Genomic DNA, 26,708 nt, shown 5'->3' with positions numbered 1-26,708 from the left:
ATGATGATCTTTCTTAGCTCAGAGACTGGGCTGGCATTTGCCACCTTCTAAGGCACGACAGGAAACAGAAGCTGGCAATGAACTGGGATAAGTAACCGAGGTGTTCCCACGCAGCTCCCGGAATTAACACGTTGCCTGCCTCCCATCCCCCTCTCTTAAGCCTTGCCACGTTAATTCTCAGCTCAAAATAATGATCAGCCATGTTATCTTGTTGGTCTCAATATCTTTTAATGTAGAAGGGCTTTTCTTCTTTTGTGGCACCATCTACAAGATTTACAATCCTGCCATCATGCGTCTAAGAGAATTTTGGTGAACACTGCTTTACTCAACACTTGGCAGCTCTATGGAAAGAGCCATTCCAAATGTTCATCCTGAACAGAGCTTAGGCTGATTAAATTAATTTGGCAAAAGGACTGATTCAGCTTGGTGCATTCAAGTGGCATTAAGTCTGGAGGGAGAAAGCTGTTCTAATCGATCATAGAGTTTCATAACTCATGTGAGCACCATTGCCTTGTTGTTTACTATTGAGAAGCAAGTATTGGGTGTTAGAGCTCAGATGTTACATGACTCCCATGGGCTCAAGTATGTAATTCCTGGTCTGCAGCTCCTGGTCCTATTTTTGGCATTTGTAAACGTCAGTAGAAAGGGCCCAGCTGAAGGAAGTGGGGCCCTGTGGGTGTTATTTTCTATGATTGGTCTTGGTCTCTGAATTGGTCTTATAAAAAAGTGATCAGAGTACACTGAGGGAGAGTAATAGAGATCGAAAATACAAGTCAGTCATTGAAATCTCAGAAGAGATGATATTTGAACTGAATGTATAAATTCCTCTGTCTTGTTTTCAAGCCATAATAGTTTGTCTCATAAACAGTCCATTCTATTTGTAAGGCTTTTCTGAGGTTCTTACTTGACTTATTGAATTTTCCTAGTGTCTCAGAAGAAAATTATAGTCACCAGGCAAACATAAATATGCAAACAGCATAGGGATTCAGGCAGAAAACACAGCGTGGGTGATAAATCACCAACAACAGAGCTCTGCTTCAGCTCCTAACCATTCTTCAGTTGTTTTAGGGTTTTGTTTGTTTTGTTTTTCTTCAACCAATACTCTAAGTTTTTGTTCTGCAATGAGAGTTATACTTTGGGGATAATTCTACAGAAAATTCACAAAGGTAATCCAAGCATTCCTAAACACTCACCAGCTAACTTCCTCATTCACTAATAGTTTACAAAACCGTAACGCATCTGTGAAAGGTTAGAGCTCTACTTTGGTACAATGCTTTCAGACAGCTTTAACAGTGTGACAGAAATTACTAATGTTGCTTTTTTCTAGTCCAAGAGTCAATATCCTGGTGCCCTTATTATGTCTGGCCATCTTCTCAGACCTTGTTTTTTGTCATCTTGTTTTAAAAAATACTGGTCAGAAGTTTCATAGACTGTCTCCCCACTTGAGTCTTTCTGACTGTTTTCTTTCATGGCTAGAATAGAATTAGAGCATTTGTAAAGAATGGAAGTGAAGAGCATTCCTCACTCTATGTTGGGAATGTATAGCACTCATCATTCTCCTGGGACATTAACTGTGATAACTCTGCTGTGGTGGGACCTTCCATGTCCTCCACTGTAAAGGTAATCCTCACTTTACCAAATCCAAAGTCACTAAGTCAGGCACATACTCAGTGAAGGTGAGAAGGTGACAAGGTGGAAGAAGACTGGAAATATGTGTCCCTTGAGGATATTTATTGACATGTATTATTTGAAATTATCCATTAGGAAGCATTTGCCTTTTATCACCTCTTCATTATCCCTTCGTACTCTCTCTTGTACAACTTTGCTCTCTCAAATTTATGGACTCCTTTTATTTAATTATTGTTTTACACACACACACACACACACACACACACACACACACACACACACACTCCTTCCTAAGTACACAAATGCAAGTTAAATAACATTACTTGTGTGCTTATATACATATGTTTTCAGAGATGACAACTTGGTACTGGCCAACAAATTGGTGTGCTCTGGGACAGACTATTTATCCCACTCAAGCATTCCTTAGTTGCCTATAGTTCTTTGATTAGCTCTAAGGCCTCCCGTGCTTTCTCCTGTCCACTTTGGTGTGTCTATTGGTGTCATACAGTTCAGCTCATGAGTATTCACTCCCTAATTTTTTATACATATCTACTACTATTCTTCCTAACTGCCTATAACTTGGAATTGACAGCTTAAATGGCATGAAACATAAAAAGGTTAGTATAATCCCGGGCATGGTAGCACACGTCTTTAATCCCAGCACGTGGCAGGCAGAGGCAGCCGGATATCCGTGAGTTCAAGGCCAGCCTGATCTACAAAGTGAGTCCAGGACAGCCAAGGCTACAAAGAGAGACCCTGTCTCAAAAACTCAACCCAACCCAACCCAAACCAAACCAAACCAAACCAACCAAACAACTAAACAACAAGCCATATCCATTTACATGACTGTCAGTGGTACAGCAACAGTTTGTAGTTTTGAACTTGAAACCTGAATAAACCTCATTTCTTCACCAAAGATGGATCTTTAGTCATCTCTGCTGCTGACACAGCCTGCTCCCTATGATTATCCTTCATGCAGACCATTACAATGACGCTTCCTTCAGCTCTTCTTTCTCTACTTGCGGTACTTTCCCGTAAGAGAAGAGCCAGAATAAGTGAGGTCATGTAATGCTCTGGCACTTGGGCTCAAAGAGCTTCCAAGAATGTTGACGCGTCTATGAAAATGTAAAGCCTTTTACGGGGATATATAGCCCTGGATTGTATGCCGTATGTCTTCCTTCTGTACCCCTCACTTTGTGCATCATGTAAACACTGGTCTTCTTCTTGATCAATATGCCAAGCTGGGTCATACTTCAGGGCTTTCCTGTGACGTTTTCCACTGCCTGCCTTGTGTGTGTGTGTGTGTGTGTGTGTGTGTGTGTGTGTATGTGTGTGATGAAGAGAGGCAGAGATTGACTTACTCTTTTGCCCATGTTTGACTCAAACTCACAGGTGAACCTTCTGTCCCAATCCTTCAGGATCCCCTTGATCAAACTGTCTAGTATAAAGGCATGAGTTACCATGCTCAGCACCATTTTGGTGTTCCTTAGTTCTTGATTTCAAGTATCAACTTCTTGAGTCCTCATGTAATCTGAAATCCTCTCATAGCTTTGTGAACATTATTTTAAAGGTATTTCTTGACATTTCTAAGGCAAATTATGTAATTATTTCTGTGATACCTACCTCTCCAGTAGATTTAAACTGATGGTAACATGGACAGTGATGAGGTTGGTCAACCTCTATGTGGATGGTAGTTATTTGTTGAAAAACTGGTTTCTTGAATTCACTCATTACAAGAAAAAAATCCCTAACACTTTATGTTTAAAATATTATAAATTAATATATTTGAACTATAAAATGTTTCATCTATGCCTCAATCATAACATGGTTTGGGGAGAAATCATGTCACAAATAAAGGTTACGGCATATTTAATGCCTCTCGCTTACGTTGCCAATTCACTCTTTAGAAAGATGCTAATTTACACTTGGCAGTCTGTGAGCATACTCATTTTGCCTCAGTGGCAGATTGTATCTTGTGAGGGTGGATAAAACAGCATTTCCCACTCCATGTTTTCTCCATAAATGTGGCTTCGGTGTTCCTTTCTTTGGTGGGCGGGATGTGTTGGAACCTGGGCAGGTTGGTGAGTTATGTCAGCTGACTTGGTGCTATGTGACTTGTGAGACCTGTGCACTACACTTTCCACCTGCCTCTTTGGGACCCTGGTTTTTGGAAGAGCGGGCCGCTGTACAACAAGAGGCTTCCCATGGCAGAAGTCTTCCTCTTACACAGATAGTATTCTAGCTCACAGCACATAGGTAGCACTGTTCTAAAAGCAGGAGCATCTCCTATGCTTACTGGCCCTGCCATTGGGGAGCACTGAGCTTTGAGTCTGAGGCTCCAGATCCCACTGTGAAACAGGAATTAGCTTGTTCTTCTGTATCTTATTTAGAATTCTAGACCTCTAGAACCTGTGAGTCATTTTTGGGGGTGATTTGTGAAAAGCAATGGAAATTGAAAAAAATATATCAACAGCATTATTTCATTGCTCTCCTGAGAATAAAACTTTCTTTGATTTGTATTTGTATTTCATTGTATTTGCATGTCTTTGATTTCTAATCTTGATATTTTATGTGCACATTAGCCAACCACATATGTCTTTTTGCTATATCTTTACCCCAGCTTTTTATTGGATTTGTTATAGCTTTTCTTCATAAGAATTCCTCATGTACCAAGGAGGGTATTTGTTTTTCCTAAGTGATTCTTCATTGCTTATGGTGCTATTTGCTTGTATTTATGCAGACATTGAGTGTTATAGTTTTTTCTAAGTTCTCATGATAGTGCTAGTTGCCAACTTGACCAGAATCCAGAACAACTAGAGAAATTGGCTTCTGGATATACCTCTGGGGATTGTATTGATTGAATTAATTGAGATGGGAAGATATATCCACTGTGGGCGGTACATTTCCAGGCTGTGCTCTGGGACTGTGTGCGTTGGGAAAGGAGCTGAGAAATATTATGCATTCACCATCTTTGCCTTCTGCGGGTGGGTGAGTGTGACCAGCTGCTTCAAGCGCTGGCTGCCACGGCTCCCGTGGCTCCCATGGCTCCCGTGGCTCCCACAGTGGGCTTCACCTTGAACTTCGAGCCAAAATAAGCCCTTTCTCCCTTAAGTTGCTTTTGTAGGAGTATTTTATCATAGCAATTTGAATAGAAACCAAGATGTAGCTCATGATCTCTGTGAGTCATTGCAAGAGCTAGAAATAATAGGCATCTGCAGTGAAACAGTATTTGCTAGAGAGCCATTGCTCACAGCATCTGTGACTCCACGTTCAAGGTCTGAGGACTATCAAATCAGCCCAAATTTCAGTATGGAAGTGGTGTGTGTGTGTGTGCGCGCGTGCGCGTGTGTTTCTTCATTAAGTCCGACCCCTTGCTGGGGAATTACTAGCAATTGATGGTTTCTGGCACAATATGTCAGTGTTCTTTAGGAATGTGTTCCTGGAAAGGCCATGTGTGCTTCAGTAGAGGATTGGGCTGCCATGTAGCAGCGCCAAGTGGGTTCACTGGGTTTAAAATCAAAGTTGGGAAGAAAAAGTGATGGAGGAGTTGGGGGACTGATTGGGGTGATTGGATCAAAACATATTATAGGTATGTATGAAATTCTTAATGAAAATAATTTCAAAACAAAATAACCTCCTCAGAATTTAGTAAAAAGTCGGAATAAGCTATAGAGTGTAATAAATAAGATAACAATAGCTGTGAAAACATGCAGCATACACAAATGGAGGTGATGCATGGCTGTTGGTTTGCTTTTCAATAATGTGAGAGAAACTATCGGCATACGAATAATAAAACAAACATGGTAAGAATTTCTAAGACAGAAAATGTTGGGTGTAAATTAATAATTAGAATTGCAAGAAAGCCACTGAAAATGGCAAGAAATAATTTAAAAATCCATAAAAGAGCATGCTTTAGGTCTGGGTCGTCATAGATAAAGCCATGGGTAGGCTGTGGGGAGATCATAATAAAACAGCTATAACAGACGGAAGAAAAACATGCTTTAAGTAGGTGCAAAGACATGTACTTTGATTTTGTTTCAGAAGGTGTGGGAGTAATTGGTGTCGCATCTTGGTGGTTGACGGTGGAATACCATCTTAAAAGTCCTATGAGTTTGCACCCTTTAAATCAGGTTCAAGTCAAGCTTTTCAAGACTGGTGTTTTTTTGAGTTTTACTTGATTACCTACTGTCAGTTTATTTTAACTTCAAGGCAATTATAGAGGAATTAGCTACATAAACAAAACCACTAAGTGACAGCAAGTATCACATTGGGACAAACATTTGCAACTGTATCAACTTCTACTCAGGGGAGGGGAAAAAAAAAAACCTGCACCCAAAGTGGTTGTTTACCACAGCATAAGTTACACTATCAGCAATAAACAATTGTGTAAATTAGAAATCTCTTTATAACACAGTGCAATATTGGTTGAATTAGTGACATTTTGACAACTCTCAAAAAGTAATCTGTTGTGTTTAAAGACTTTAAGCATCTAGTATTTTAACAAACAACCACCAGATCCCCAATGTTTTGACTTTAATAAAGGAGTTACACCTATCCATCATAACTCCTTTTAAATGAAATTTTTCTCAGCACCACTGCCAGCTATTCCTGGGTATGAAGTGGCTTTCTTGCACGTTGATTTGCATTTCCCTAGTGGCTAGTGATGTAAACATTTTCTTTTGTCATTTTTTTCTTATTTATTGAAGAAAAAAAAGTTTGTCTAGGATTTTGCCCATTTAAAGAACTTAGATGACTTGCTTTTATATTGAATTCTGAGGGTTGACTATAGTCTGAAAAATAAATATATTAAAAAAGACTAGCTATTAATACACGGTTTAAAATGTCAAAAAGTATAATATATTAGATGTTTAACCAAGATGGGGAGAGATGAAATTCAAAGCAGCTAGACTGTGAAGAGAGCAGAGCATACTTATCTTCAGATGGCATAAATGTATATAATAAAGCTCAAGGAATGCACTAAAACTATTAGGACTAATAACAAATCCCAGAAAGTTGAGAAGGTAGAAGATAAATATTTGAATATCAAATACTTTTTCTACGCAAAATAAAACTAGCACAATAGTTTAATTTATATTACTATCTGAAAGGATAAAATTCATAGAATTTTAACAAAAGTGAAGCTTACATTTTGACATTCACAAAATATGGAAGGAAATCAATGACTATCAAAAGAAATGGAAAGACATCTTGTTGTGCTTGAAAGGTTTTAATGTTGTTAAGAGTAGGCTCAAGAACCTGAGGCTAGCCAGGCCAAGGCCCAGGGGAGAGCATGCTGCTTTTACTCTGCTAAACGGTCACAGCACTAAAATGAATACTAATGGCTAGTCTTTATATCCATAGATAAGTGCGTCTCTCATCCTTCATTAGAGAAGCGTCACTTTCAGCAGATAGTATTAACACAGGAACCCACCATTGGTCGATGAGCAGAGAAAAGGGGGCTGTGGAATGCTTAGCCAGAAATGGGGTGCGTGTACCAATCCTCTCATCCCAGGCCTCAGAGCTCGTTATGTAAGAGCCAGAGGTGGTAGACAACTACAAAGGGAAGTGTTTTCCAGACACAGCAGGGCAACTGCACAGAACAACTCTACAGCAGCACATACGAGATCAAACCAGACACAATCCCATGCAAGAGAATAAATTCAGGCCCTTGTCTCTAAGCACACACAAAAGTTAGCATGGAGTAGATCATGCCTGTAAAAGGGAAGTGAAAGTATAAACCCTTGTTAGGAGTGTGGGTATAAATCTTAAGGATTGCTACACATAGAAGCATTTGATCACTTACAGGCAAGCAGGCAAAATATTCCCTATAATGTGTTGCATATTTGATAATGTTCCAGATATAGATCCCACTATGTGTTTGACCAGCACCATAAACGAAGCCTTAACTAAACAGTCTACAGACAGTAGGCATCCGTTTTTTAGAAATATTAAGGAAACGGATGTTTGACCACTGGACACTGAATGACTTTAGGGTCAAATTTTCTAATTCCAATGGGCATAAGTTTCTTAATTAATTAGACTTTTATAATTTTTCAAGAAGAATTTCTTCAAAATAGTTATCTAACTCAAAAGTCTTTGTGTTCCCCCTTTCCAGAATAGAGATGAGGTTTTTGAGATTGATCGTGGTAGTTAAGCAAACCTCTAGTGTGGTCCAAGGAATGTCCAGAAAGCTGCACACTACAGAAATGGATGCTTCTTATGAATGAAGCTGTGCTGAGTGTTGCTCAGGTGGAGATGAATGAGAGCCATGTTTTCAGTAACATCACCCTCTTACAGAGGAGACAGACGTGGAAGCATTTACAATGTCATAAAAACAGAGCTAGAGTGAACCATGTCTAGATAGTCAGAGGAGCCAAACACACTACAGAGGAGATTGTGCCAGGAAGTTTCTAAGGAAAAAGGACCAGTTTCAGAGGCCAGGTAGGATGAAAATGTTGTTCAGATAATGTGTCATTCCAGAGAAGACACAGAGACATGTGACGGAATGTGTTTGGGGAACATACTAGTTTTAGTGTAACTGCTGGTCCTAGACACTGGCAGACATCTCAGTAAGTAATTGCTAGGCTGAAGATGGTGTTATGACTTTACTAAAGAGACACACATTTGGAAAATAGTTTATTTCACATAAATGCCAAGGTTATCTTTAGGTATTTTGATTTTAAGTTGGGTAATAGTTTTATTTTCTAAAGAGAAGGTATACAAAAATGACAAAATGCTATTGGAGAAAATTCAAAGTTGATAGTTGTGCTTGCTCAATGGAAAACCTCAGATGTAGGTGGGATTTGGCATCGCTAGCTCCAGAGTTCTCTCAGGACTCCACCACAGCTTTCCTAGTCTGCCTGGTACAGCTTATTAACTTTCTCTTTCCATAGAAGCTCATCTTCCTGCTCCCTTGACCTCTCTTCTCCATTAATTTCCATTAGTAGTGTGTCAGGCCTGATGATTTCCTTTGTCACATTTGGCTCTCAAAATGGAATTCTTAAATTCTTGCTAGAAAAATATTTGTCTTTGGAGGAAATTTATTGATAATATGCTTGGGCAAAAATTCTGTGTATAAGCTTATACTCAACTAATGTAGAATAATCAGAAAATAACCATGGCTGAGCAAATGGAAACCACTTTTTGGGAGAGAAAGAAAACAAGACATAGGTTGCAATTGTTTGAGGTTGAAAGCAAAAGTGAGGGATGTGGGAGAAGAAAATGAAATGTAGAGGTTAATGGGAATAGGAATAGACCGTTTTAGACTCAGTTCCTTGGAGTGATTCCAATGGCATAGTTGGCAGGATTCCAGCAGACCCTTTAAACCAGCAATTCAGCAACGGTGACTGCAACCTCAGCAGCCAGAATCCGAAGCAATAGCTGGAACCTGGGGCAGCAGCTGGAACCTGGAACCTTGAAGCATTCTCTGGGGTGTATCTAGGTCAGAGCATCTTGAAGTGGAACAATGAACAACCAAACAATAAGAAGCAATGTCAAATGTTTTGGGACACACACACACACACACACACACACACACACACACACACATACTAGGATGTTTATCAGTTGTCAAAGACCATGCCCCGCAGAGAGGCAGTTCCTCTTCTAGTGGACAAACAGCACCTGTTCTCTCCCAAGTCTGTTTCCAGTGGGAAAACACCACACATCCTAACAGAAGTCTGTTTCACATCCTACACTTGGGTTCAAAACAACAACAACAACAACAAAATGTTTATATCCACTACAAAGAAAAGTTGGAGAGAAGCTACTAGAAGATTCTCTTCATATAAAAATCACTCAAATCTTCAAGTGAAAGTTAACTGAATTCCCAGAGTAGTTGGTGAATGGATTATCAATGGACATGCAAAGGAACCATTAGAATTGAGAATCACATTAGATATGTATCTCGGTTACTATACTATTGTTGTGAAAAGATACTGTGGTCAAGGCAATTTATAAAACAAAGCATTTATAGTTTCAAAGGGTGAATCCATGACCATGGTTGAGCATAAGTTTGTCTACAGGGGAGTGTGGCAGCAGGCAAACAGGCAGGCAGGCATGACACTGGTGCACTAGCTGAAATCTTACGTTTGTTCCATGAGTAGGAAGCAGAGAGAGTGATACTGGGTCTGTTGTGGTCATATGAAACCTCAAAGCCCACTTCCAGTGACACATCTTCTCCAACAAGGCCATACCTCATAACCCCTAGGGAACCTCATAACCAATAGGGAACCAGACATTCAGATATATGAGCTGATGGTGACCATTTGCATTCAAGTCACCATAACATAAACAGGTAAGGCAAGAAAAACTGTAGATTCTTTGCGAATTACCTGGAAATCTTTAGGAAAATACTAATGTACCTTTGAGATGCATCCAGCTAGTTCAAATGTAGGTTTAAGAAAAGCATAATGAGAGAGGTCTCAGTTAGCATCTGGGTCGATTTTAATATAGAATTCCTAGAAAGAATATATCAAACAAAAGATTAACCGTGACTTTGAGAAATTGTGGGTATTAGTCTAAGGAGATATGCTGGGACAAGCACACCATTAAACTCAGTTCAAAACTGGGTGCACACTACAGGAATAAGTGTTTTCACACATTAAGGTCAGTCTCCAGCAAGTTCCTGCAGTGGACCTTCAGGCTAACTCTGTTTTCTTTGGTTATGTTATCTCTGTTTTATATGAGATACCTGCAGAACCACCCTCTCTTCTTCCTGTGTTGCCTCAAGTGATGTGACCTTGAACCTCTGGCTTCCCAGGACGGATACTTCACAAGCCAGAGGAAAATGATCTGATCAGGTATCCCCTTCTCGGCCCCCTCTCGAAGGCTACGGAAGAGTGATCGAGCAGCCACAGGTACAAGCCACAGGGACTGGAGGCCGCAGCCCTGAAAAGGCAAGAAGAAAATCCGTTCAGCCCCATCCACACAGGACTGGCTGAAGAAACAGGCAGGGAAGCTGACAGGTGACGGTTTTTTAAAGATTTCCTTTTGCTAGTCCCAATTGTTTTCAAGTGATGAATTTTGGAACTAGCCAGCAAAAGAAGAAAGACAATTGAGACTCTGAGGTTCTGAAACAAGAAGAAAAAAAAGAAAGAAAGAATATTCTCCTGTTCTTGCTGTCTGGCTGGGGAATCCTGCAGGTTGATTTGTGTTTTGTGGAAGGGATTTTTCCTAGGCATTTCTTAGGAGATTCCTTAGATTTTCTTGTTTGTGTGTGTTGCATGGTAATGTATGTAGCAAGTAGATGGGTTTAAATGCAACTTTTGTGGGAGTGAAGGACTGTAAGAACTTTTGTGTGAAAGATGCTAGCTGTTATGAACACAGTCCACAATGGACAGGGTTTTGTTTTGTTTGTTTTGTTTTGTTTTGTTTTGTTGGTTTGCTTGAGTTTACTGCTTTACTTTAACCTTGAAATGAAGTGAAAGATCATTAAGCTAATAGTATGTCATAAACATTTCCCATAAGAGTTTATTTATTTGTAAAATCATAGTGTTTGACTCACACAATAACAGTCAAGAACCTGGATAGTCAACTGCCAGAATTTATAAACAACTTACCAAGCGTCTATTATTATGTTATCACTTTTTAATAGTGTTTAATAGAAGGCGTTAGATTGTACTCATTTTACTTAAGAGGAGGATGAGAAGTGGAACCAATGATATCAGACTGGAAAAGTTCTGTTAGAGATGCAGCCAAGGCTGGAGTTATCCTGGTAAGAAGGAATTTGAGCAATGTAAAAGATTTGAAATGAAACTTTGTATTTATTTATTTATTTTTTTTTAAGGTATGGAATGAGGCAAGGGTTTTGGAGAGATCAGTCACTCTCAAGCAGAGGTGACGTCTCTCTCCAGGAGCAGAGGGTCATGGACAGGACAGTAGGTGGTACCAGCTTTATAAGGACCATCAGTGACAGATCTAATTGTGGAAGGATGTTGGTGCTTTTGAAGGTTTTGAACAGAAACCTGCTGTAACACTGCCTGTATTGACATCCTTTCCTTCCTACACGCCAATGAATGGTTTCTGTTTTGGGGTAATGGATTATCACGCATGCAGATAATCTAATCTTTGCTTTTCTGAACATATCTCTGTTCTGATATGGTTTGTACCTCTTGCCTGAAGCACTCCCTTCATGTGTACTTTATCATTTTCCCTCCTCAGGCAAGGATGTTTCTCTTTCTAAGTGGAGTTATTCAATAGTAAGTTATAAGTTTTAGTTTGCTGTGGTAGGACAGAGCATACAATGTGATTAGTGAGTTTTATAAATATAGTTGACTTGGACCCAGGACTAAAGGACTTTACCTTCTGAAAGAAAATGATTGAACAGAAGTAGAATGTTTAGATTAGAAATATAAGCATGGATTATTTAAACTACCAATATCACTGACTTAGATGATGCATAGCCTGGAAGCTGTCTTAAGTCTGAAAGACTCTGGTATACCCTTGTCAAAAGCCAAGACCACAGATTTCTCCAGTGCCACTTCTTTTAGTGTCACTGTCTCCATAGTTTCCAGCTTTGTTTTGTGACTCTCTATGAGGTAGCTTCACTGACGGCTTTACCCTGACACTTCCAATATACATCTCTCTCTTCCTTTTCCACTGGAACTGAGGGCAGCTAATACGGATTTGGGTTTAATTTATCCAAGTGCTAAAAGTTCAATCTGTGGCAGACAGGCTTTTCTGTAATATTTACTAGCCAGGAAGCCTCTCTCTTGAGTGCCTATGTTTGTAGCATGGAGTGGGCAGGCTGGCAACGTTCTTCCGGGGGATTCCTCCTTCAATCGTGCATCAAAGAGACCTGAGTCTTTTGTTGAGTTTGAGATTGTAATGCCCCCAATGTGCCATGAATCTTTAAGCAGTGTCATATGGGGATGAATGTTGTCCCAAACCAGATGCAGTCTCCATTTGCTCCTTAGTTTGATAATCCTAGCAGGTAAATGGCTTTCTCAGGAGCAGAATCCTCTGTCGGGTACCATGGTAGGAGGCTTATTTTTTTACTTTGCTGAGATAACTCATTAAAAGCTGTTTAGTTGGTGTCCTCCACCCCCACCATCCAAGGATGAGCTACTGAGCTATAACTTTTACTTTTGAATACCACAGTAAGTTTTTGTCGAAGGGAAGATTTATGACATCAATCTTAACAGGAATTCATTTGGCCCTGGAGTCATTCAGGAGTAATTTACTCAGTTAGCAACCCTGGTAGTTAATTGCTTATTTGTTGGAATCTGAGAAAGAAAATTTGAACTCACTAGCAATTTGACTTCTTGAGAGAATAAAGAAATTATATACATTTAACTTTACTGGCGTTGTTATTGCTATATTATAAAAGTTATTCAAGGAGTTGAAAGAACCATGTGGAATAATAGCTCTACATGTCATTTCTTTAGGTATAAATATTGCTTCTTCAAAATAGCTAACAATAATTGCATACAATTGTAATGATAAATATACTAAAATTAAATGACTATGTTATGTTGATTAGATAATTTCCATTAAATTTAATGAAACTTAATTAAGTCAGTGGGCAGGGTTTGGAATCCATCTATGTTTGCTATGAAAAAGCTCTCTATTCCTTGGAGAGAGAGAGAGAGCAAGAGAGAGAGAGAGAGTGAGAGAGAGGAGAGAGAGAGAGAGAGAGAGAGAGAGAGAGAGAGAGAGAGAGAGAGAGAGAAGGAATACAAAATAAACATTTTATTAAGATTGACATAGTAAAATTGACTCTTGATATCATCTTTCTCTTTCAAACATTCTAACTATTTTATAGACTTTTCATGTTAGTAAACTAAACTAAATAGTTATCAAGAAGGTTCTGACTTTATTTCAGTAGTTGTGGGAATTTGCCTGGACCACTGTCTTAATTCTTGTTTTTGTCATCTATAAATCCAGTCATTCTGCCAGTCATCTGGGAATCTAACAGTGAAAAAGCTTTGGTCTGTATTCTCAAGGAGTCAATATTTCTAGAGGGTGAGACAGAACATCCCTTAAGCACCATGATTTTAGATAAGTAAAGAAGTCTCCCAAAGATGCTGAGTGTCAGGAACATACAATAGTCAGCAACTAAGGTGCTGCTCAAATTAACATGTATAGCCAAATGAATTCTTGACAGATCCTAATACATCGTGAAGTCTTCTAGTGAATTACCACCCCCACCCCCAGCTATGAGTGCTCTCTATAAATACCTTCATCTGGGAAACTGTATTTAAATGTTTCTGAAAAAAGCTATTTACATTTTCCTTGCATATCCATATCACCAAAAATATTTCTTTTTAAGGAATGAAACACAGGAAAAAAATGAGTTTGTTAAAAACCTACTGGTATGTAGCTTGATTTCTTCTGCTAATGTATTGGCCACTGCTAATTTTCTATGCATGATAATGTAGTAATATTGTCTTAAGGCTTAGTGCAATGTACCAATGATTTTGCCATTTCTGATATTCAATCATTTTATAAGCTATTTTCATAACTTATCATCTTTGAAAATATAAGAAAACTCAGAAGGTAAAGAAGGCTTTAAGGTTTTATGATGAAATAAAAGTGTTTTTATGGTATCCTTTAAGCATATCAATAAAAATGGCTGACATGGAAAAAGTGAGTGAAAAAATTGAAACACAAAATAGAAGAAAATCTACCTTGAGGGGATAGGAAAAGAGATACCTCTGTCCCCTAAAATTGATGTGCTAAATAGTGAAATGTAAAAGATCATTAGTTCAATTCTACACAGTTCTTCTAAAGGCAGGGACAGTGACCAGGAGCCCTCACACTCTGCTGGGGTTGCTCCATCCAACACTGGTTGGAACTGGTATGGTACAGTCAGTCCTGTCTGAAGGGGACAGCCTTGGAGCAAAGCCAGTTAGTTTTCACCATGCAGAAAATTACCATGAGAATTGTCAGATGATCCGACTTTTTATAAAAGGAAGCCAGGAAGAATTTTAAATGAAGTGTTCTTATCTTTCAAAAATTTGTGTGGGCCAATTAAGATCATATCTGCCAGCTGGATTCCATCTGTGGGTTGCCAGTCTACGATCTCAGCTCAAAAAGTAAGTGTCAGATTTTTTAAAGGCCTATCTAATAATTCTTTGGAGAGGAAGAAAAGAGTCCCTACAGATAGGGATTCCACGGTATAACAAGGGGGCTTGGGGACATATATATATACAACATGACAAGTAAGAGTTGCTTATGATGACACTTGTGGGCAAGGGGATTGCATGAAATGAGCAGGCTGAGAGAGAGGCTGAGCAGGCCGAGAGAGAGGCAACAAGCGTCATTAGCTGGGTTTCTGGGATTTGATGGGCTACATTGAGAGTCTCTCCCTGACTCCAAAATCAGCATTGCAGGTTAGGGGCCAGGCGCCACAAATATAGTTCATGGTACATCTAATTTGGGTGAGTGTTGGAGACAAACAACTTGAACCTGGGCCAACTTTGGCTCACTCTCCTCTCTCCATACTTGTTTTTGAGCAAGCTGGTTTGTGCAAGCTGTTGTAGGACTGATGATATCATCCACATGGGCACAGAAAACAGGAGCAAACAAATCAGCAAGGTACGGTGTGGCTCCCAGAAGTAGAAGAATAGAGGCAAAGGAGAGAATGTATGTATCTTACAGTGGGAAAGTACCCCAAGTTCAAAGGCTTCTCTGTTGTCTCAACAAAAGTTAAGGGATAAATACCCTTTAAAGTAAAGTTTGAAGAGTAAATGGAAAATACTTAAGAGAAAGATAAGAGGAAAGATATGAGGATTGCATATTTTCTTTAGACAATGAGGTCTCCAGTGCCTTAGGGGCCATCGTACCTTCCTTTTGGCTCACTATGGCATCCTTTTCCACAGACATCACTCTCCACACTCACCTCAGTCCAATGACACATCCACCAGCTTCACACCCAACTTTCTAGTTGTTAATTCCCCAGGAGTCAGCTTAGAGTGTACAGGTTGTTTCAACAACACCTCTCTTGGGGGTTAAGTTGACCTTCCTTTCTTATGCCAAACTCACCTACTTTCTTGGAAAAAAAAAAAAAAAAAAGAAAGAATTCTATTCTGTTTCTTTCATAGTCAACAGGAGTCAACTTTGATGAAAAATAAAGCTGTGCTGGCTACAACCACAAAACCGTTGTGCCACATCTGTCCCCAGCTTTCTAGCTCCTGCTTCTTTTCTTTCTCACTGTTACCGTCTTCTTTTCTTCAAATTCTTCAGCCATTAATATTTTCCAGATTATTCTCATTTCCACACCATATTGCTTATGCTAGAGCTAATGATGTTTTCTATATCATTATATCCACACATATTTTTTGAGACAGGATTCTATGTAACCCATGATAGCCTATATATTCCTATATATCCTGATGCTGGTCTTGAACGTCTAGTCTACCTTCCTTCACCTACCAAACTTTGGATGCCCTACAGAGAAGGATCCTAAGCTGTCTTTCCCTCAGGTCCCATTCCTCACATTTCCTGGTGCTTTCTAATACTCATCATACCTTAGTCATTGTGAGTTTGTTGCTGTCCTCAGATCCCATAGACATGTTTCACATATTTTCCAGCTTTGTCTTGCTTTTGTTGACTCTGTTTTCCCCCAGCATTCTTCTGACAAGGACAGATCTCCTCAGGCCACCAGTAAGAAGGATCAGTTGTTTATTAAATTTCTGATCAACCACAGACTGATACTTTTATTAGTATAATAAAAATGAAATACTAAAATAAATAAACGAAATAAAAGAGTATAAAAAATAGCCTTGTCTTATGCAAGATTCAAGGTCTATAAAATTTATCGCTCAGATTTCTCTAAAAAATTTTGCTTTGTAATGCTCACATTGTCATTGTCAGACTGCTAAATATAGCCATTAGCAATATGGATACTTATAAAATTATAATGGGTAGGAAGACCCATGTTTGAATGACTCCTGTCTCCTTTACCTCATTTTCCATCAGATTGAAACTAATCTTTTATTATCTCCTTCACTCATCACACCCATTATTTACCCTCATAGCCCACATGTGTCTCCACTGTAGTAATTTTATTATTTAGAACAAGGTTGGGAATTGAACTGAGGGGCTTGCAATGCTAAGCAAGCCTTCTATCTCTGAACTCCATCCACAGCCCTATACTCCCTTAAATGGCACTTATATTACTGACATTTCCATTCTCCATCTAGAGACCATGAGGTCCAGAACTGGGTTTCTTATTTCCTGTGTGGTATAGTATTTTAGTATGTACTACAATGCAAGAAAATATCAGACAGTCAAAACAACATATTCATTGTGTGAAGAGTCTTACACAGTGTGTTATATGAACACAGATAACTGTGCCCAAGGATGTGGGATAAATTGATATTTAAAAAGTGTGCTGGGTTCCCTGAACCTGGAATTACAGATGTGTGTAAGCTACCTTATAAGTATTTGAACCTGGGTCCTCTGCCAGAGCAGTGAGTACTCTTAAGCAGCAAGCCACCTCTCTATCCCTATCTTAAGCATACTTATAATTGCTGTTTTGAAATCCTTGTCCCATATATGAGCTAAGCTGCTTGTGTCAGAGAACATTGCAGGGTTGTATGTGTAAACTTTTTGAAGAGATATATTGTCCTGGTGATTTATGTTGCTTGCATTTTTGTGATAGGGTCTAAAGATTTGAAGTTAGTCATTGGTGGTATGTCACAGTATAGATATATGGTCTCACCTTTTGTGAATGGGTGTTTGGATCCTTGTTTGTTATTCCTTCACCTAGTCAGGCTGTGGAGTACTTGAATGGTGCTTGGTGTTCCGTCTTGGGGCTTCCCCATGTTGGTGTGAGAGTGAGGGATCAGAGTACTCTACGAAGGAGAGATGTGACAGCTGAGCCCAGCAGCAAACCTTCTTCAGGTTTAAAATTTCTCTGATGATCTTCAGAGGTGTGTAGACAGCCATTATTCTACACGTAGTCCTCGGATAGGAGAAGCTGGTGTAACAATGGTGGATAGTGCTCTGTGTGGGTAGGAAGAAGGATGCCATATTGTCCTTAGATGCAGGTTGGAGGTGTAGGTTCTAGATGGGGCTTCTTATCTTGGGGCAAAAGGGTAGGATACTATGTGGTCCCAGAGCATCATGATAAGTAGGATATAGACTGGTTCAGAGCATCCCTACCTGGAGTTCAAGGCTAGATACCCTGTAGTACCTGGTGGTACAGTGGAGAGGGTGGCTCATAGGCAGGCAGAATGGGTCTGGAGTGCTTTCTAAGAGTTGAGGGAGACATCTTATTGTTATGGTCCTCGAAGGGAAGGATGGGCCCCATGGAGAATCTTATGGAGTATACTTGATAATTATGATTTGAGTATACTATCATAATCTTCATGGATATTGAATATAAGTAATATGAAATCCTTTGACATTATCTGTTGTGTTAGCTTTTCGAGAGGAGAAATAGCATAGTCTAACTCCCATACGCAAGCCCTTTCCTGAGAGCTGAGTAAATATGTTGAAAGGACATGATCCTGGCACAACTGAACAGGAACACTCAGGGCACTTCAGCTTTGTTTGGCTGCGAAGAATTCACTGAGCCTTGTCTAAATGAGAGCTTTATGTAGCTCTCTCTGGGCAGAATCTGAGTTTATCTCTCCAAACCAGAGTTTTCAGGTACTAAGGCAAGAAACTAAAGGTTGGAGAAGTGAGGACTGAGCCCAGGAGTGCTTAGGAATAGTTTCTTTTCTTACTCCTCCTTCTTGCCACCTGGATTACTGTTTGTCTGGGAAGAAGCTTACACATTGGTACTTTTCCGGTTCCTGCCTCCTGCAGCTTTTTTTTTTTTTTTTTTTTTTTTTTTTTTTAGCACATCATCTTTCCTTTACAGCCAGCTGAGGCCTTGCTTTGACTTCATGTTGCTTCCACTGGAGATCAGTCCTGAACAAGTAAACAAAGCAGGTTCCCCCAGCTTTGGGAGGCAGCATAGCTTTCTCTTTTGAGAGCAAAGAGATAGCAGATTGAGTACTGTTTGCTTGGCTGTGGATGCTAAATCGTGTCTAGGAAAACTCAGGGGCAGGCTGTGTTCTTACTCCCCTGTTTTTCTGAAACACCAGTTAGTTAGACTGAGCAATGAATGAGTGTTTGTTTCGGCTGCGTGGGATTCTGGGAGTGGAGGCAATGTGCACAAGGTACGGAAAGAGAAGGTCACAGTGACCCATGTCTATATGGAGAGAATTTTCCTGACTCATTAAGCTAATCAGAGTTAAATTTTCTTATTATTAATGTTGCACTCCATACTCAGGTTTAGACAAGAAATACCATAGGCAATATAGACTCAGCAACAACAACAGAGAGTCAGATTTTTAAAAAAATCTTTGGATAGTCTGTTCAAAACAAAAACATCAAATATTTCTACCAGGAAAGACTGAAAGTCAAACTTTTACCTCTAGTCGTTTTTCTTCAGAACCCAAAACTTAGTTCTGCATATAATACAAAGTAAACAGTCTCTCTATTGGTCTCACGCTGCTCGGGCATTGCTATTCGGATGCCCAGATCGTGTTACATGCTGTACTTTCATCTCCAGCCATGGTCCTTTGAGGGCAAAGGCTGCTTCCTGTTCATCATTATGTCCTCAGGCCTTTACAAGGAACAAGGATCAGAATTTGAATTTTGTATTTTTTGGAGTTAGTTTAATGGTACAGACAGCTCTTGAAAGCTCCACAAAGAATCTCAGGAGCACATGTATTATAATAACCTGTGGCCACCTTGTGGGAGGGGTTATTCTGATATGATCTGGAAGTAAAGGCTGTGATTCCTGATAATTCATCGTAAGCTAAAATGAGTTGTGTTTAAATGCTGTGTGTATTCCAAAGCACCCACTCTCCCCACTAAGAGCTGCTGTGTGTGGTCTCTATCTAGTTCACCCATTTCTGGGTGCTTGGTACCCTGTTTGAAGAACTGAGGAAGACCATCTATAGCAAAATTGCTGAAGGTTTTATTCAAAGCACAGCAAAGGCACAGAATGGCCACTCTTCAGGGGACCAGTGGGCCCTGAATGAGATTTGTTTAAGTACCATGAAAAACTTTACTTACCAAGAAAGTGGGTCAGAGGAGAGGACATCCTATTGAGACTTTAGGTGAGAGTAGCATGGAAGAATAGGGAAATAGTAGGACTCACAGGGTCCTGGAAACCTACAAGAAGAACTTTATGACAGGCAGATCTGGGTCCTGGGGTCCTCCTCAAACTAAGGCACCAGCCAAGGAGAATATAGGCATTAAACTTCGAACCCCTACCAAGACCTAGCCGACAAACATGATATTCTCCACCGATGAGTGGAGAGTGAGATCTGACTCTCACATGAACTCTGGTGCCCCTTTTCTGACCACGTCCCCTGGATGGGGAGGCCTGGCGGCACTCAGAGGAAGGATAGCAAGTTACCAAGAAGAGACTCAATATTCTAAGAGCATATATAGGGGGAGGAAGTCTCCCTCAATCACAGACATAGGGCAGGGGAGAAGTGGGAGGGAGGGAAGAATGGGAGGAAACAGGGGAAGGGCTAACAATCGAGATGTAATATGAATAAAATAATAAAATGAAAAAAAAAAAAAAAAAGAGCACTTGTGCACTGGCTGGAGGCTTCCTTTTGTGGGTCCAGGAGGAAAAGGAATTGACCACTAGAGGCAGAGTGCAGCTAGTTTTCTGGCTTGATTGATAGGCATGGGTTATGTATGTGTTTGCTCACTGTGAGTGTCTTTTCCCATCATGCATCTGATTTTGATCATATGCATTCCCAATTATGCAGAGGCATAAGATGGAAGTAGGAGATTTTTCATTTCTTTCTTTTTTATTATCTTGGGGATTTTTTTCCCCCTTAAACAATCACTTACAGGGTAGTTTTCTTACTAAGTATATACCCAAAATCAGTCCAAACTGGATTGGCCCACTGCCCTTTGTTCCAGGATATGTTTCAGTTATGAGATATGAGTGTGCTCACAAAAGAGAGTTTCTGAAGATTTATAGGGAGCTATAGGTTAGAACGATCTATTTGCTTCATTTAAAGAAGGCAGTGCATGCAGGCTGGTGTGTGTGTGTGTGTGTGTGTGTGTGTGTGTGTGTGTAGCGGGGGGGTCCCAGGTTGCTAAGGGCCTCGCTGGAAAAGCAATGTATATGTAGCTCAAGCTAAGCAGGGTCCTGAGTACCTAAGTTATACCTATGCTTGCTACCTCAGAGCATATATTGGTATAAAAAGCAAATGGCATTTTTATGCATTAAAAAAGAGTGAATCTATAGAAATTTTATGAGTGGCCTGATAAATTCTGTAATATAAGAATCAGGACTATATGCCACCACTCATATTTGCCTGGGGCTCTCTGTGTCAGAATGTGATGTGACCGATCGTCATGCATGGTTATGTTAACCTCAGCACATTTGTGTGAATGTTTTATTGGTGCTAGCTTCACTCAATAGAGCATACACTAAAGGGAACAGAAATGATTTTAGATGTCGCTTATCTGCTCACACAAAACCTGGGGGTTGTAGTCACCCAGTAACTGCAGGAAAAGAGAAGGAAGGAAGGAAGGAAGGAAGGAAGGAAAGGAAGGGAGGAAGGAAGGAAGGAAGGAAATATGAAAGTCTATATTTGCTCAAATCTTGCTTTATATCCATTCACTGCTTCTGTTTCAAACCCAACCGCTTGACATTCTCCTGTGTTACAGAATTTCCTAAGTCTTATTCATAAAAAGAGGTTTTTTTTCTCCTCTCTCTGTTTATCTACAGGTATGTGTGTCATATGAATATAGTAACTGTTCTCTGTAATTTCACTTTCCACAGTTTCACTTTCAGATTGTGGTCAACTATAGTCCAAAAACATTAAATGGAAAGTTCTAGGAGAGAGTAGTTTGTAAGTTTTATTTTATTTTATTATTTTAAAATCTCTTGGTATGTTTAGTTTGGGAAGTAAATATCATATAGGAAAAAGAATAGTATGTACATGATTGGTTACTGTCTTCAGTCCCAGGAATCAACTGGGGAATTTGGAACAGATGTCCAGTAGGTAAGGGAAGCAGATGTTACTCCCCAGTGAGTTGATCTTGGCTCTTGCCTGATTTTTGACCATCAACTATAAACTAATGATGAATTCTGCCATGTGATAAGTCTGGGATCTGATCCAAACTAGTAGCAATTTCATTATGCTCCAATTTCTCGGGAGGGCATGATGTCGGCTTTTAGGAAGTCTCACGATTTAGCTCCATGGTACATGGAAGAGGAGTGACTCCTCACATTTCCTGAAAGAACCTGGATATTCCTCTCAAAAACAGCTAAATTTGATGACACCCCCAATCTTGCATTTAAAGTACTTAGTACATGGTGGGGTAGATCTGGCAGCACAGGAGACTTGTTCTTTGTTTAAGAATTATAGGATATTGTTTAGAACTTATGATGGTAAATTCAATCTATAAAGTGTTAACCTTGTTAGAGATTCAGGGAGCCATGCGCCTCTTTGCTTTTAGTGGTATCTTTGATAAACATACACATGTTCTCTAGAAAAGTGGATAACAAGCACTCAATTGTAGGGTATTATTAATTCATAACATGGCTTCTCTGGCAAAAGATCACATCCAAAGACATTCTAGGTCTATAAGATCCAGCTGGAATAAAGATAGGCTGGGAGGTGGTAGCACATGGCTTTAAGCCCAAGAGACAGATGCAAGCAGACATTCAAGACCAGCCTGGTGTAGAGCAAGCTTCAGGTAAAGAAAAGCTTAGGTCCAGAAATGATTTTACGCATCTTTCACTCCAGCATCTAGAAGATCTCTGAATTCTGGCAGTCAATTTGGTTGTGTCAGTGAATTCAGAGGCAGTGCATTGGAGTTGAGTTAATGGCAGTTCAGTCCATGGACTTCAGAGGTAGTTTTTACTGGGAGAGTTTTATAGAGACAGATTGAAGAGAGAACAAACTAGATACAGGTGAAGGCAGAACGAGCCAGGAAATGGGAAGTTGACAGAAGATTAAAACAGATTACTAGAGTTAGTTTGAGGCCAAGCAGAACAATTCAATGGGAAACTCAGAAAGTCAGATTCAATTAGTCAGCTTAGAGAGGAGTTTGAGCCAGAACAGCTGAGTTGAGCCAGCCAGCCAGAGTTCAGAAAGAGCTAGAAAGGGTGAGTTTATTCAGCAGTAAGTCCCAGAGGCTGAAAGCATTCTACCACTCGGTTAGATTGTATCAATGCTAGAAACTTTCAGATCTAGGTGTAGGTTAGCAGATGGAGGCAGTAAGCCTCCAAAGTGACAATTCCACAGGCAAATAAGAGTTACTTTTACACTCAGTCACTCAAATACAAGGATGTCTCCTAAAATTGTTTTGGAGACAAGATGCTAAGTCATGTCTGTATGTCTTTCTCTGGGGACTGAACACAGCCAGTCCCACACTGCTGCTATGAAATTAGTCACTCATCTGGCTTCATTATTCAGAACTGTGACTCTGCATTATAAAGAAGAGAAGAAGGAGAACAAGTGGCCAAAGCAGTGGCTGAGGCCCGAGGACATTGTGATGATCTGAAAAAAACAGGTCATTGACTCATCTTCCCTTGGTAAGAATTGAGTAAAAGAGAAAAAAAGAAAAGAAAAAAAAAAAAAAAAAAAAAAAAAAAAAAAAAGGAATGGAGAAGGAGCCCTAACTGAAAGCCCGTAGAAATATGAGAGAAGGAGAATAAATGTCTTTTTTTGCAACATGATTTATTTTACTTTCCTCATTGTTATTGTGTGTGTATCTGTGCATGACATGGAGTAGGGAGTATATCATGGTGTGTGTCATAGTGTGTGACCATCAGAGAACAACTTAGTGGGTTTAGTGCTCTCCTCCCACCTTTACATGAGTTCCAGGGGTCAAGTTCAGGTTGCCAGGCTTACATAGTAAGAGCCTTTACCAAATGAACATCCGAGATATAGGTGTGTGTGTGTGTGTGTGTGTGTGTGTGTGTATCTACACACATATGCATATATGTGTATATATATTACAATGTATAGCATATTATGGATTAATATACATGCAGTAATATGTATAATATATTACATATAATATATATGTATATATTGCAGCTCTAGCTGTCAAAACTAGGTGGACCATCAGCCTGTCAGTGACCTGTGTTCCTCTGGAGAGGCAACATGAAAACAATCTTCAGTTTTTACTATGGTAAAGCTCTAAGGCATGAAATACGGACAGAGCTGAGTCTCCTCTTAGGGGTAGGAAACAGTTCCATAATCACTTATATCTGAAATCTCGTCCTTTCTTGATCACATTTGGGTGAGCTCCATATCTGTTGTAATTCAGAAAAATTGGGTGTGCTTGTCTTTTATTATAGGGGAACAAAGAGTCTAGGTACAAGTGGCACGGTACTCATCTCAACCAAAGAGCAGTACCTTGCACATATGAAGACAGCGTAGACAGGACATGCAAAAGCTCACATACCTTGTACATTAATGCGGATAATGACTTGTGAACAAATTGTGGGACAAAGTGGAGGGTTTAACTCAGTATAATGACTACAAAGAGAAAGGGATGAAATCTGAAAAAGATGATTTGGAAAAGTGGTTTATGCTTTGACGGGCCAGTAGGAGGCATTTTCTTCTAATGTTTCATAGCAGGGACTATTCTCAATATTTCACAGCATGAAAAACATGCAAGAATATGGAAAGAGATTGTCAGTTCCTTACTTAAAAACAACAACAGCAACAACGATGACGACAACAACAACAACAACAAAGCCATTGGCTCAGAGAAGTGAAAATAGTTTTCATTGGTCCAACCACTCAGGTCAGAATTCTAAGATAAATTTTCTGAACCAAGATCACTGCTTTCTTTACTATCCTCTTTTCCTTTCTGTGCAGTTGTTCTGGTACCATGTTCCTTTGGGCCCATCACCAGTAATCTTCCCTTTGAACCAAGCTCAGGACAGGCAGAGAACTAGAGTTGGGAGTGATCAGGAAGCCTGTCCCAGGCTACAGGCAGAGGCTTGGGGTAGTTTGATTGAGTCTCTGTTGCCTCTGTTATATGACAGCGATGCAGGAGGCTTCTGTTTAGTGGTGGCACAGGTGCTAGAGGGCAATTTCCAGTGAGTCAATCTCTAACATATGGCAGGAAACAACTTCTGAAATAAAAGTGAGCAAAAACACTGGAGCACAGTGAAATACACCAACATTTCTCGTCGTTTCTCATAAAGTAAAGCATACAGGGAAATAGAGTGCAAATAAACCTCTCCAAGTTTGTATCCGCAGCAGGCAGCCTGTCATATAGAAATTCCCACAAGTGTAACATTAATCTTATCCATTCTCCATGATTTGAGACCAGGGAGAGGTGAGCAGAACCACTTGTAATTGGGTTTTCAGAGAACATCAATTTTTGACGGACATACAGAGGGTCAGGGCATTTTTTCTGAATCTTCAATTTTAAATTTTGTGATATTAAAGGATTACTAAAATCAAGCCTTTTCATTATGTGTGATTTTCTTCTCTGCATTTTCATGGAGTAGGATGAAATATCTACTATGGGAGGCAGTGCTCTATGAATCTTTCAGAGGGTGCTGGTAATTACATAAGTCATCATGACTCTCACTAGATTACCACCAACTCCTTACCTTTCATATGCATTTTCTAAAATGGAGAAACATTCAGAAGAGAAAAGCACAGAGGAAGACAAGAACTGTACTGAAATATAGCATCCACTTCAATCAAATTCTCTATATTTGTTTCATTTTTATTTAAAGTGAATGAAGCATCATAGATACAGAGGAAAACCCAATTACTCTCAGCTATATAGAACCCTCTTTCCTTCCTTCCTTCCTTCCTTCCTTCCTTCCTTCCTTCCTTCCTTCCTTCCTTCCCTCCTTCCTTCCTTCCCTCCTTCCCTTCTTCTTCTTCTTCTTCTTCTTCTTCTTCTTCTTCTTCTTCTTCTTCTTCTTCTTCTTCTTCTTCTTCTTCTTCTTCTTCATCATCATCTTCTTCTATCATGTATGTAATAGTGGATGATTCAAAACTGTATATCTGCCATCCTGGTCAAGGTAAAGATTTTTCCAGCCATTTAGAAGCCCCCTAAGGAAGATATTTGTTATTATTACCTTTCTGACACTCTGACTCTGCTCATCCCTCTTCTAGTAGATTATTCTGCCCTGGTTTTTAATTTTATAAAGAAATAATGAACTATTTTGTTATAGGCTTCTTACACTCAATATATCATGCTTATAGAATTAATGCAACTTGTTGTTTATTAGTAGTTAATGCTTTTCATTGCTGTACAGTATATGTTAGAGACATTACACAGTGTGTGGACTGCTTCTTCAGCTGAAGCCTGGATATTTATTCTCTTAAGAACACTATTTCCATTGACAGTGTCCTTTGCCTTACAGAAGCCTTTTAGTTTCAAGACCTCCTGTTTATTAATTGTTGAGCTTAAAGCCTGAGCTGTTGGTGTTTCTGTTCAGAAAAGTGTCTTCTATGTAATGAGTTCAAGGAGCTATCCCATTTTCTCTTCTAATAGATTTAGTGTATCTGGTGTTATATTGAGGTCTTTGATCCACTTGAAATTCAATTTTGTTCAGGGTGACAAATATGGATCTATTTACATTTTTTCTACATGTATACATCCAGTTAGACCAACACCATTTGTTGAAGATGCTGTCTCTTTTTAAATTTTAAAATCATATTTTATTATATTATATCAGTATAATCTGCGTAATAGATAACACTGTAGTAGAATAATCTGGTACCATTTTTTAAAAGCAGAAAGGGAAACATCTAGGTCTCAGAACCCCTCCCCCTAAACAGGTTTTTTAAAATCACTTTTTATAAATGGGTCAGCCAATGAGACCAATACACCCAGTGACTAATGTGTCTAATTTCTACTGCACTGATTGTCACTGAAAATCAAAAGTAAGGCTGACTTTCACAATCACTATGTCCGTGGAATAAATCATGGTAGATTCTTTTGTGATACAAAAATGGTTCTTGCTATATTAATAAAGAGAAAGTTGAACTCACAGATCCATCAGGAAAAAAGAAGAAAAAAAAAAGGTATAAAACAAACAAAACCGAAAGCTTATTCTATACCCTTTCATGCCAGTTTCAAGAAGATGCTTTCTTTTTTCCACTGTATGGTTT

Source organism: Acomys russatus, chromosome 20, assembly GCF_903995435.1.
Source record: "Acomys russatus chromosome 20, mAcoRus1.1, whole genome shotgun sequence".
Lineage (NCBI taxonomy): Eukaryota > Metazoa > Chordata > Mammalia > Rodentia > Muridae > Acomys > Acomys russatus.
Note: the sequence above shows the minus strand (reverse complement) of the source record.